Source organism: Terrapene carolina, unplaced genomic scaffold (genome assembly GCF_002925995.2).
Source record: "Terrapene carolina triunguis isolate 2854851 unplaced genomic scaffold, T_m_triunguis-2.0 Scaffold34029, whole genome shotgun sequence".
Taxonomy (NCBI): domain Eukaryota; kingdom Metazoa; phylum Chordata; order Testudines; family Emydidae; genus Terrapene; species Terrapene triunguis.
This window is the reverse complement of record NW_020698380.1, coordinates 1,833,198-1,845,658: the sequence shown is the minus strand read 5'-3', so window position 1 is coordinate 1,845,658 and position 12,461 is coordinate 1,833,198.

The window sequence follows — 12,461 nt, the reverse complement described above, 5'->3', positions numbered from 1 at the left end:
CACACATGCTATACTAGTATAAAGAAATCATACTTCATAAATATATTGCAGTTTGAAAGTCAAAAATATTTCTCTCTTCCCATATTTGGGTGTAAGATGCCAGGACTGGTCCTGGGTTTTGATAGCTCTATTTGTGGCTTTATTATTTTTCTAACCTTTACTATTTGTTGAAGGTGCTGAACTGTGAACTTTAAAACTGCCTAGACAAGCCCTTTACATAACAAATTGAAAGGCTGTTTGTCATTGATTTCTAAGAGGTGGACGTGTGGACATTTCTGAGGTTCCCAACCTTCTTTGGCTCGCTCTCTCCTCTTCTCCTTTAGACGATTCGTGTTAGCACAGCCTACAGGGCTTCCACCAGTGTCTCCAAATGCAATGGAAAACTGATGGAGGGAAAGAGCGAGGATGAGAAGCAACATAGCACTGATGGCACTTTGACCCTGATCCACAATGGTATTTAGGTGTTGAAATCTGGGGTTTAGGTGCCTAAGTCCCAGTTTTAGACTCCATTGTCATCCCACAAAACTCCTACCAAATCCTGTAGGTGCCTAAATTCACTTAGTGACTAAATTATCAGGGTAAAAGGTCCCTAGGCACCTACATTTCTGACTGTGGACATCCTAGTGCCTCCCTCTAGGTATCCAGATGCCTATCTCTTGCCTAAGCCCCAGAGTGATTCACACAGCCTGGGATGACAAGCATTTGGCCCCTTTGTCACGTGCAGGACCCAAGCTGGTAGGATCAGGACCCATTCAAAATTTGGCCACTACTAGAGGGGCCCACCTTATAGCGTTTAGCCCAGTGGTTATAGCACTCTGCTGGGGTGTGGCAGACACAGGTTCATAGAACTAGAAGGGACCTTGAAAGGTCATTGAGTCCAGTCCCTTGCCTTCCCAGCAGGACCAAGTACTGTCCCTGACAGATTATTTTGCCCCAGATCCCTAAATAGCCCTGTTGAGGATTGAACTCACAACCCTGGGTTTAGCAGGCTAATGCTCAAACCACTGAGCTATCCCTCCCTGCTGTCAGATTCAATTTTCCTCTCTGCCTGTGGGGGTGGGGAAGGATTTGAACAGGGGTCTCCTGTCTCCCAGGTGAGTGCTCTAACCACTGGGTTAAAGGGTGGGTACCACCACCTCCTTCAGCCATTTTATATGGCTCAAGCCAGGTGCCTAATTCATTCCCCCAAGAAACAACTTAGATGCCTAGGTTGCCTCATTCCAGGCAGCTGGTTCTCGTTCGTGGATCACTAGCAGAGATGGGCACCTATCTCTGAGACAGGGGAGGAGCTACATCCCCCTCCTCCTCTGCATAGGTGGCATGTATGTCTTCCATTGAGGGAGGCTTATATGTGAGCGCCGGAAGCTCCCTAGAAGGGGGGGGGCCACCGGTGCCTAGATTGTGACTCCGCCCCCCCAAGGCCCTGCCCCTACTCCACCTCTTCCTCTGACAGGAAGCAGAGGAGCAGCAGAGAGGAGCAAGTAGCGGGCAGGCTGCACCTAGAGGAAAGAGGCAGAACAGGGGCAGGGCAGATCATGGGTAGGGCCACGGTCCGGGCACTGGTGCCCCACCCACACTTCTGAGGAGCTTCGCTTCCAGCACTCCCAAAGCAGTGGGCCGGCACGCTGCCAAAGGGAAGTGACCCGTGCTGCATCCATAGCATTTGCCTGTCTGCATTGCCAACCTCTTTTGGGGAGCCTCCCCAAGCCTCTTATATGTACCGCCCATGCCCCCTGGTTGGCAGATAGCTCAGCTGCCTCCCACCCAGCCTGCTGGCTTTTGTGGATCGCATTCTAAGGTGCCTCTCTCTCCCCATTCAGCGTGCAGGGAGCCCAGCTGCCTAACTCAGACTTCGTGAATCACAGTGCTGTTCCTGTGATTTTGCTGTGATGCTGAGAGTTGCAACACCTATATCCCTTTGGGGAGCTGGGCCTTTGTCACTAATTTCTGAGGCCAGCCCAGGATTCTGTGCCCAGGGCCGGCTCCAGGCACCAGTGAAGGAAGCAGGTGCTTGGGGCGGCCAATGGAAAGGGGCGGTACGGTCCGGGTCTTCGGTGGCAGGTCCCTCAGTCCCTCTCTTCCTCTTTGAGCTGCTGCCGAAGTGCCGCCAAAGAGGAAGAGAGGGAGCGAAGGACCCGCCGCCGAATTGCCACAGAAGAATGAAGCGGCGCGATTGAGCTGCCGCTGAAGTGCTGCCCATTTGCTTTATCTTTTTTTTTTTTTCCCCGCTTCGCCACTTGGGGCGGCAAAAGAGCTGGAGCCGACCCTGTCTGTGCCTACATTAAATACACCAAGATCACTTTAAAGCATGACGCCTGCCTGCACTGAGGATTGCTTAATGACAACTGTCCAAAACAGATGTATCCCATCTGCTGGGAGTCGATGCACACATCACCTTTTGATCTTTCCTCAGCTGTGTGACGGTACTAACACTCAGACAGATAGAAGACATCTGTTGTTCACCAGGCTCAGTTTTAACCAAAGGCGCACTAGCTAACAGACATACATCTCTGCTCTTTCCCAGTAAAATCATTGTGGAAGTTACATTTCAACTAAGAGCTTCGGACTTTAGTAACATTTATGGCAGCACCTGCTATTAAAACAATATGCAGACGTCATGCCAGACTTCGGGCCGCTGAGTACTCTGCTCTGCTGGCTGTGGGCTTGTAAGAGATTGATGGGAAGGTGAAGCCTGACGTGTATGTACATACAATAGACAAAGTTACACGGCCAGATCCTCAACAGGGATGAACAGTGGTAGTGCCACTGACTTCTGATTTCTTGAGTTTGGCTACTGACTTCAGTGGAGTTATGCTGGTTTGCCCCAGCTGCAGATCTGGCCCACAAAAGTCTTAGGGTATGTCTACACTGCAGCTGGGAGCGAGCCTCCCAGCTCAGGTAGACAGCTAGGGTGACCAGATGTCCCAATTTTATAGGGACAGTCCCGATTTTTGAGTCTTTTTCTTATATAGGCTCCTATTACCCCCCACCCCAGTCCCGATTTTTCACATTTGCTGTCTGGTCACCCTATAGACAGCTAGCAGGGCTAACACTTGTGTACTAAAAATAGCTGCAGCACTAGTTGAGGCTTGGGCGAGCCATTGAGTTTGGACAAAGGGGGTAGGGTGGGTCTGAGCTCAGGTGGCTGGCCTGAGCCTCCACCAGTGCCACAATGTTGTTTACACCACTATTTTTACCATGGTAGCGTGAGCCCAGCTAACACAAATTGGGTTTAGAGTGCCCAGTGCTGGGTGGGGTTGGTGACCTGTGATATAGAGAAGGTCAGACTAGATCAGTGGTTCTCAAAGCCGGTCCGCTGCTTGTTCAGGGAAAGCCCCTGCCGGGCCAGGCCGGTTTGTTTACCTGCAGCGTCGGCAGGTTCGGCTGATCGTGGCTCCCACTGGCCGTGGTTTGCTGCTCCAGGCCAATGGGGGCTGCGGGAAGAGACGGCCAGCACATCCCTCGGCCGCACCGCTTCCCGCAGCCCCCATTGACCTGGAGCGGCAAACTGTGCCAGTGGGAGCCGCGATCGGCCGGACCTGTGGACACGGCAGGTAAACAAACTGGCCCGGCCCGGCAGGGGCTTTCCCTGAACAAGCGGCGGACTGGCTTTGAGAACCACTGCACTAGATGATCTAATGATCCCTTCTGGGCTTAAAACTCTATGACAAATCTGCCTACCCCCGCTGGAAGACTCACTTGGAGAGAATTCCTTCACCACCTTCTTCCCCGGTCTCCATGCCCCAGACTAGATATCTTTGATGCTACAGTCAGTTGGTTCAAGCTCAAGGACTGATCGCTGCATGGAATTTTTTCCAGAAAGATCTATAATCCAGCTGTTCACTGAGAAATACATCCGTTACCCTTGCGTGGGAATCGTATCCTGTTGGCTCTTATCTATTTGTGTCATGTCTGGCAGTTCCCACACTGCTGCCTCAGCAGCATTTCTGGGACACGTAGCAAGTGGGGGTATTTATTTTCGGCTTGGATGATGGGCATGGATGCAGCACTGGGCTGTTAAGATAACACACATAAAGAGGCATTAGGTATTTCAAAGCCTCAAGTCAGCCTTGGTGCAGGAGTTTCAAATCTCACTTTTAAACACACAGTTCTTGAGGCATAAAAAATGGGCAAGTAATGTAGCCCTCAGGTAACTGATTTGTTCCTCTTCTTGTCGCTCTAAGGCCCATTTAACACTGCAGGTCCAGTGATTCACTCCTGAGTGATTCACTCCCCTTCTTGTCCCTCTGCTCATTTAACACTGCAACTCCCCAGTGATTCACTCCTGCTTGTGCGCTGACTGTTCTCACTAGAACCGTAGGGAAAGTCCAGCTTGTTTTAGTCATTTCTAGTCCAACTCCTATCACTGTAACAAAGCTTAAACCTACATGGAACCGTAAGCACCAACCAGCTCCCATATCTCACCACTGGATGTCACTGTTTTCTCTCACAGCCAGAGCGGCACAGCATTTCAGCTGAAGAGAACTGCAATTCCATTCGGCTCTTGGGCTGTAGTTTTAGGGAGAACATCTCTCGCCTTCTCTCTGATAAGAGCTTTTTTTTTTTTTTTTAATGTGCCCATTGTCATGGCATCTGGGCAAAGGACGTGCATTTAAACCAGCCTTGCAAAGCTGGCATGAAAAATTTAAACAGCACCTCTCCCCCCCGCTCCAAAGCTGCTCATCAGCCCTTTACCATGGCAACAATGAAAAGACACCAATGCTGTTTTACTCATTGTCAGAAAAGTTACACACCCCATAAGAGTAATATTTTGAGAGGTGTGTTAAATTTCAAGGGTCAAAAGAGTTGAAGGCATTATAAATTCTTTCACTGTCCAACAGAAAAAAAAACAGTGATATAAGGGGTCTTGGGTTTATTGTAAAGTTTATTTACTGAACACAAGAAAGAACAAGAAATTAAAACAAGTCTTTATACTGAAACCGAAATTGAGTGATTGTGCAAAACAAACAATCAAAACCTTTAAAGTCTCTCTCCTTTGGAGGCAAAATATTAGTCTCTTATTTTCAGAACAACCTTTCTTTGATGAAAAGGAAAGGATTAATTTTACTCAGTCCTGATGTTTAAAGGCGTGACATTACCCAGGGTACAATCTGGACTGATGGACAGCTGTGTCGCCTCAGTTCTCCAACCTGGGGTGCCTCTTACGCTGCTTTGCTGTGAGAGCAACCACTCCTGGTCTGCTCACACACAGCCTCTAGCATGTAAATCACTCCCAGCAATATTGTATGAGTGCTATAGCTAGCCACTCTTAAATTACACTGCAGGCAACACCAGAAAACTCCCAGTCCCAGACTTTCCCCCAGAAATGTGTATCTTATACTGCCCAACTGTGATGGGCATTCCTGAGGTGCACCTGGAACTGGGGTACCACTGAGCCCTTTGTCTTACCAACCTAGGCTCCCTCTCACACTGTGATTATGTGACAAGCTGCAAACCCCTCCAGGTCCTTCACTCACACAAATATTCACAGGCAGGGACACACCCAGTTGAGTTATATGAATGCTTTCGCCAGATACTCATGAACCAACAATAGAGAGGCTCTAGCCAGTTACCCTCCCCCCCCCAGCTCTCCAGCCTAGGACCCCAGAACTGTACTGTCTTGCTCTGGTCAGAAGCCTGACCAGTGTAAATTTATAATCCAGTCTGCTCCTCCCTCAATGTCGAGAGGACATACACAGGTTTTTGTTAACCGAGCTAAGATTTTTTTCATGCATTACACTCAAAACACACTGTTTTTAGTTAAAGTATAAAACAGATTTATTAACTGCAGAAAGATAGATTTTAAATGATTATAAGTAATAAATGTACAGATCAAAGTATATTACCTAAGAAATAAAACAAAATTGCAATCTAAGTTCTATAAACTAGACAAGATTTGAATCAAGCAGTGTCTCACCCTGATGCACAACAGTTCACTAATCTTCCATACACAGGCTGGGATTCCTCCTTTCCTGCCTGGGACTACCTCCCCAGTCACAGTCTTTGTCTTCTAGATGTGTTTTCAGGTGTTCAGTTGTGGAGGAAGTGAGGTCAAAGCAATGATGTCACTCCCCCCTTTTATAGCTTCTTTCATCTTGCTGGAAAGATCCTTTGCTGTGAGGTGAGTCAAACAACCTCCACTATGTATGTGCTATCTCTGAGAGGTTCCCATTGTATAGTTCCTGGGGTAATCCTTGTGAGTATGTGTATTTCCCTTAATGGGCCATCAACACTGTCTAGCTTCTGCACTGTTGTACCTGAAAGGCTGCTTGTGGGTGTTCCCAACCTCACAACATATTTCAGTACAACATACATAGCAAAACTTCATAACTTCACATACAATGATAGCACATACAACTTAACAGGATATTAATGTTCAGCAGATTAAGACTTTTAAAATACCACCTCACAAGGCATATTTTGTACAAAACATATCATAATTATATCACCATGGTGAATAAGGGAGTGACAGGGTGTTGCTTTGGGGTATAGACTGTCACACCAGCTCTCTCCTTGACAATACCAGCTCATATAAAGTCTGTCATTGCATTAATAGAAAATGATATGCACAAATCCTGTTATCCCAAAACACACCGGTTTAAATAAAAGAATAAAACAAATGTATTAACTACAGAAAGATAGATTTTAAGTTATTACAAGTAAAGGGGCATAAAAATCACAATTAGTTGTGTTTTACCTTTCTTTGTAACCAACACCTAACTTAACAAGCTAAGTGAATTCAAAGCAAAGGTCTCTCTCACCACAAGTTCCACAGTCTTAATGGGTGAATCTTTCTGTCAGGAAGTTCTGGTATGAACAACTGTTGGTGATGGGATACTAAGCAAGATGGATCATGATCTGACCCGGTATGGCTGTTCTTATGCTCTTATGTTCTAGGTTGGGGGGCCCAGGTGAGGGACCCATGGGGGTGAGGGTGGGTGGAGGGTTGGGACACTGGGATGGAGGATGTAGGAATGAGTAGCAGGAGGACTGGGGGAGAATAAGAGCAGGGGCACCTGTCAGCCACACATTTCCCCCCCATGTGTCTGCCCAGATCTGGGAGCTATTGCCCCTCTGAGGGTGTCTAAGCCCCTCTTGTTGCCCTCTGTACTTGTGCCAGTATGGGGGGGGGGCATGTCAGATACCCTCCCTGGCCTCCCCCCCATGTGACCCAGACTTGGGGTTTTGCACTTCTGGAAGGATCTGAGGCCCCCTCCCCTGGCCTCTCCTCCCCATGTGACCCAGGGTCTGGGGAAGTCCTGCCCCTTTGGGTGGGGAGCTGAGGACGAGCATAATTCGTGTATATCATAGGTGTTAAAGCACACAGGAGGAGGTTGGGAACACCCTGAGTGATGAATGGAGGGGATCACATGGCTCAGAGCTATCGTCTCAGGTTGTAATCACCTCCAAGGGGCGTTCTCATTCAGCTGAGAATACCACACTTAGATGAACAGGCCACTTTTCCTGTTTAAAGGATGGGACTTAAGTGCCCCAAAGTCTGCATATTTGCATTGATTTTCTTCAAAGACAGCTCATTAACCCTACTCAGCACTCCCACAAACCAAAGCAAATTTCAAGTCTCTTGAGTCAGGGATTCAGGAGATATAAGCGTCCCCCCACTCCCCAAAAGCTGTTTTTCAAAAGTTTCTAGGGGTTTTTGCTCAGAGCTAGAGATCAAACTATTGCTGTGATGCAGGTCCAAAGGGTCTCAATCAGTCCATTTTTTACCCAAGGAAGTGAGTGTATGGTACCCACTAAGCCTTTGGGGGACCCACATTGTGAACTGTATTAAGAACATGTTCATGTCTTTGTGTGCGCAGACGTGCAGTGTGGAAGGACTACAGCGTGCATACACGAACAAAGGGAAAAAACAGGAGCGGGGTTCTATGCAGCCACTTTCCGCTTGCCCAGATAGTCTGAGGGAACGTGCCTATGCTGCTGCCCTTGAGGAAAACCCCGCCACTGATGTTTCTAGGCCAAACCTTTGTACACCTAGGCAATAAAGATGTAATAACTCATGTTACTGGGTGTGAGTTGTCTCTGTTATAGCATGTTTTTATTTTATGGGGAGGTTTGCTGTGAACACAGCTGACTAGGCAGAAGCCGGTCTAACCATCATTTCTGTTATATCAGGTGGGGAGGAGCCAGAGCCAGAGGACTTTGTGGGTGAGTGGAGGAGAAGGACAGGGGGACAGGCCTAGGAGTTGAGGTGGGAAATGAGGACTGTTGGCAGGCAAGCCTTGGATTGGTTGTTTGTGAAAATGTGTATTTGACTAGGCAGTGGTGGGGGAGGGAGAGGGAGTGGACACCTTCTGATCTCATGGGAAATTACTGTGGTGTTTCCAAAGACACGTAGCATGGAGGTTTGGAACTGACAGCACAGGTACCTTGTCCACTGAAGGAAAAGAAATATGTGCACTGCCAGGATTGCCAACATGGGGATTCTGGGTGACTCCTAGATCACGAGGTTGCAGAAGTTTGTGGGAGAGCAAGGAATACGCCATGGCACAGGGATTGGTGACTACAGGCTGATTTGGGTGGGGGAGAGGAGGCCTGCACTGGCATCATGTTTTTTACCCACTCTGCAGCCTCTAACCAGTGACTTAAGAGGTTGTGATCTACCACAGTGGTTCTCAAAGTCGGGCCGCCGCTTGTTCAGGGAAAGCCCCTGGCAGACCGGGCCGGTTTGTTTACCTGCCGCGTCCACAGGTTCGGCCGATCGTGGCTCCCACTTGCCGCGGTTCGCCGCTCCAGGCCAATGGGGGCTGTGTGAAGCGGCGCGGGCCGAGGGATGTGGCTGCGGATGCGGCCGTTAAACAAACCGGCCCGGCCCGCCAGGGGCTTTCCCTGAACAAGCGGTGGACCGGCTTTGAGAAGCACTGATCTACCGGACATTGTGGTGGTTCATTGTGGCAGAAATGATGTGGGCTTTATTCCTGCTGTGCACCTCAGACAATGCATAGGAGCAAATCTGGACCACATCTGAGATTTGTGTCCAGGAGCTGTGACAGTTTTCTCTGATTTGGTGAGCGTCTGAATAATTGCTACAGCGACAATATGGAAGCGATTAGTAAGTGTGGGAAGGACATTCATCGGGAAATTGGAGGGTTTCATGCCTGACCAGAAAACGTGTACGATATGGCATAGAAATGCTACAAACTCTGACACCTCACTGTCCTCAGAGGTGGGGTGCATCTATTGGACAGGGGTCAGAGGATCTGTGTCTCAAACCTAAAACTTTGAATAGTTTGGAACGGACACAGTCTACGGTTTCTGTCACTGGCCCTGCCACAAACTCCACCCTCTAACCATTGTGAAACACAGCTCCACTGTAACACAGATGTCCTGCGCTCCAGGCACTGTGGATGAGTCAGGTTATAGGAAGAGGGAAGTAACAGAAATACAAACATTTGTATACCAGGGAGTGAAGACTTCAGAGAGATGTGTTCCCTGCTTGCCATGGGGGAGTCTGGGTTGAGTAGTGGGGATGGAGCCAGGTTGGTGGGGGGGTAGTGAACGTGTCAGGGGTGTGGCTAGGGAGGCATGCTGAAGCTCATGTGTGGGATGGGGGGAAATGAGGAGGGGCTGGCTGGCTTGGTATGGAAATTGGAAGAGATGCTATACAGCTGTCTAACTGACTACCAACAACTCTCTTTTCCTGTTCAAAAAATTAGGAAATTCAATGGCAAAAAAGCTACATTAACGCTGCTTGGTGGTATGTCGTCTCCTGGCAGAACGGTGAGTGGAGCAAAACTGAAGCTACTAAAACCCAGGAAATGCACGGGTAAGGGTGCCCACGCAACCTGAACTCTACCCTCTTTCAGCAGTGCCCCGGTATGCCCAGCTAACACACGTACCTTTACTCTGCCAACCCTGCAGTTGCTGAAATGTACAAACTCTTCACCTCCTTTCATAACCCCGTCACTCTCCTCCATAGGGTTCCATCTAGCACTATCACAGGATAAAGAGGGGAACAACGACAACAACAAGAAAGATTGGCCATGCCCCCTTCCCTCCACCCTTTCTGAGCAATGTCTCAGTAGGCACACAGCAAAGACTCACATGGGCTCTATCAGATTCAGGAGGTCCCAGATCCTGGCGTACACTTACACATTTAGGCCTACTTGCAGGATACCAGCTCAGCCTACCCTTTCACTTACCCATCATTAAGATCCACTCATATTCCACCTCACTGCCAACAATAGCTGTTGTAATAAATGTCCTATGCCCTGCCACAGGCATAACGTACACAATTCTGCACAGAGGTGATGCGTACTGCACGCACCTCTCCCCTGTGCTCACACACATCAGGAGCTGCACAGATCTCCTCCTATCGCAGTCACAGCTCTGTCATATACCTCCAACTAAAGCACAGATCTTACGTACACAGCTCTACCAAGCAGAGCTAGCTACAGTACCTCCGCCGTTCACTAGAGCGTCACTTGGCACGGACCGCACTCTCTTGGCCTGGAGGGCATGAAGATGAGAAATGCTTAGACTGCTCTCATACCCCAGCTCGCCATTGTCACAAAGCCCTTGTGCCCGGCTCCTGACACAACCTACACAATACTGCACCGACATGATGCATGCCGGGTACTGAAGGGACCCAGGCACCTCTTTTCCTTTCCTCACACACGAGAAGGTGAAAAACATAGACCTCCTCATATCACAAACACCCTCCCCCCCCCGCCCCAAGGAATCCACACGTGTCCTCATATCCCAACACACCTTTACCAAGCAGGCCCAATTCCTGCCTCCACCATTTCATATACGTACACCCAACACATTGATTACACCTGGAGTGCAAATAATTCCCCTTGGCCATGGCCAGCTCCACAGCAGCAGAGAGAAGGTGGCATGGGCAACCTCTCGCCTCCACTGTTGTCCTCCAATCGTGCTAGAGGGAATCCTGTGGAGGAGGTGAAGAGCTTGTACATGTCAGCAACCCCTCCTGGCTGTTTTAGTACCACGAGCACAGGGTAGCTGAGTAAGTGCTACTGCCACAGGACCACCACGAGAACAGACAAGTCAAAGTGCAAGTACCCAGGCACAATCACATGTGCTCCCCCTGTATGGCCATCAATCCGTCCTAAGAAAAATCCTCCCAGCAGCGATGCGCGTTTGAACCACTGCATGACTGAAAAGCTGTGCCTCATGCGATACTCTGAGTGTCACAGGCGGGGCTCTGATTGGCTGCCAAAGGGAGCCAATTCATCAGCAAGGAACTCCTGGATTATACAGCCACAGTCCTCAGGGTTCAGTCCCAGTAGCACGTTGGCTGAGCTCAGCTACGGTGCATACAGTACTGAGGGGAAATGCAGGCTCTGAAAGAGAGCCGGCCGGGGCTCATGGCCATAGCTGTCCAGCTGCAGTCCCTTAAGCTACAAAAAGCTACTAACAAAATGCCACAAAAAATGTGGTTTAAGTAAACCGCTGGCCATGAATTATAAATGTATGAACTCCTACACCGTTATTTGGATGGGCAGAAAAAATGTGGCATTGTCTGAAACAGATGGCAAAACTAGACCCTGTGGAAAGGACTGAATGGTTTGAATTAGGGTCTAGTGTCCAAGGCAACAAAGTTAGGAATATACGCTACCCTCAGTCCACAGTCATTCTTCCACAGCTGTCTATAGTGTTGCCATGGTCTCAATGTACTAATTAAGGGCCTGATTTTCAGAGGTGCGGACGCTGACAACTGCGAGTGCTCCATACCCAGAAGCTGCTCAGGACAATCTGCTGCCATAGGCGACACTTCAGTGTGCTGCCCCCCTCCTCGTAGGCCAAGGGCGGCAGATTTGGCCTGACCACCCCTCTGTCATGGAGGGGCAGCTGGACCAAATCTGCCAGCCAAGGCTCCCTGTGTTGTTTTTCACATACACAAAGACCAATGGGGTATTTTCAGGCAGCACCACCTCTATTCAAGTAGACTACAAACATCCCCCTGAGGAAGCACGCTGCCTGCGTCTTCTCCGGCAGTCAGCACTAACGTGACACACAGCAGCTGCCGTTCTCTGCAGCAGCTGGTGGGACTTCCCTCCATGTAAAGGAGAGGTACAAATTAAAAACAAGTCATGGCAGATACGACCTGACTGCACCACACAGAGATATGCTGCTCGTATGAGCTGGCTCCAGAAGGCCCCGAGGCGGCATATTCAGCGCCGAGCCTTTCTGATGCTTCAGAAAGGTGCAGCACACACTCATCTGTGCCTCTAGCCAACAGCGGCCCACTGGTGTGGTTGAGCCATGCCCTCAGACCAGCTAGCCCCTTCCCCCAATACCAAAGTGGCACATATTGAGAACAACATCAGCATCCTGCAGGGCTCCTGCAGGGTTGAGCAGGAAGGAGAGTGGAAAGGAACTGGTTCTTTGTGCCCTCTTCATTCATAGGATGTTTGTGCAAGACAAGGGAAAACTTTGCCTAGACTTACAATGCCAAAAAATGACAAATTGCTCTGAGA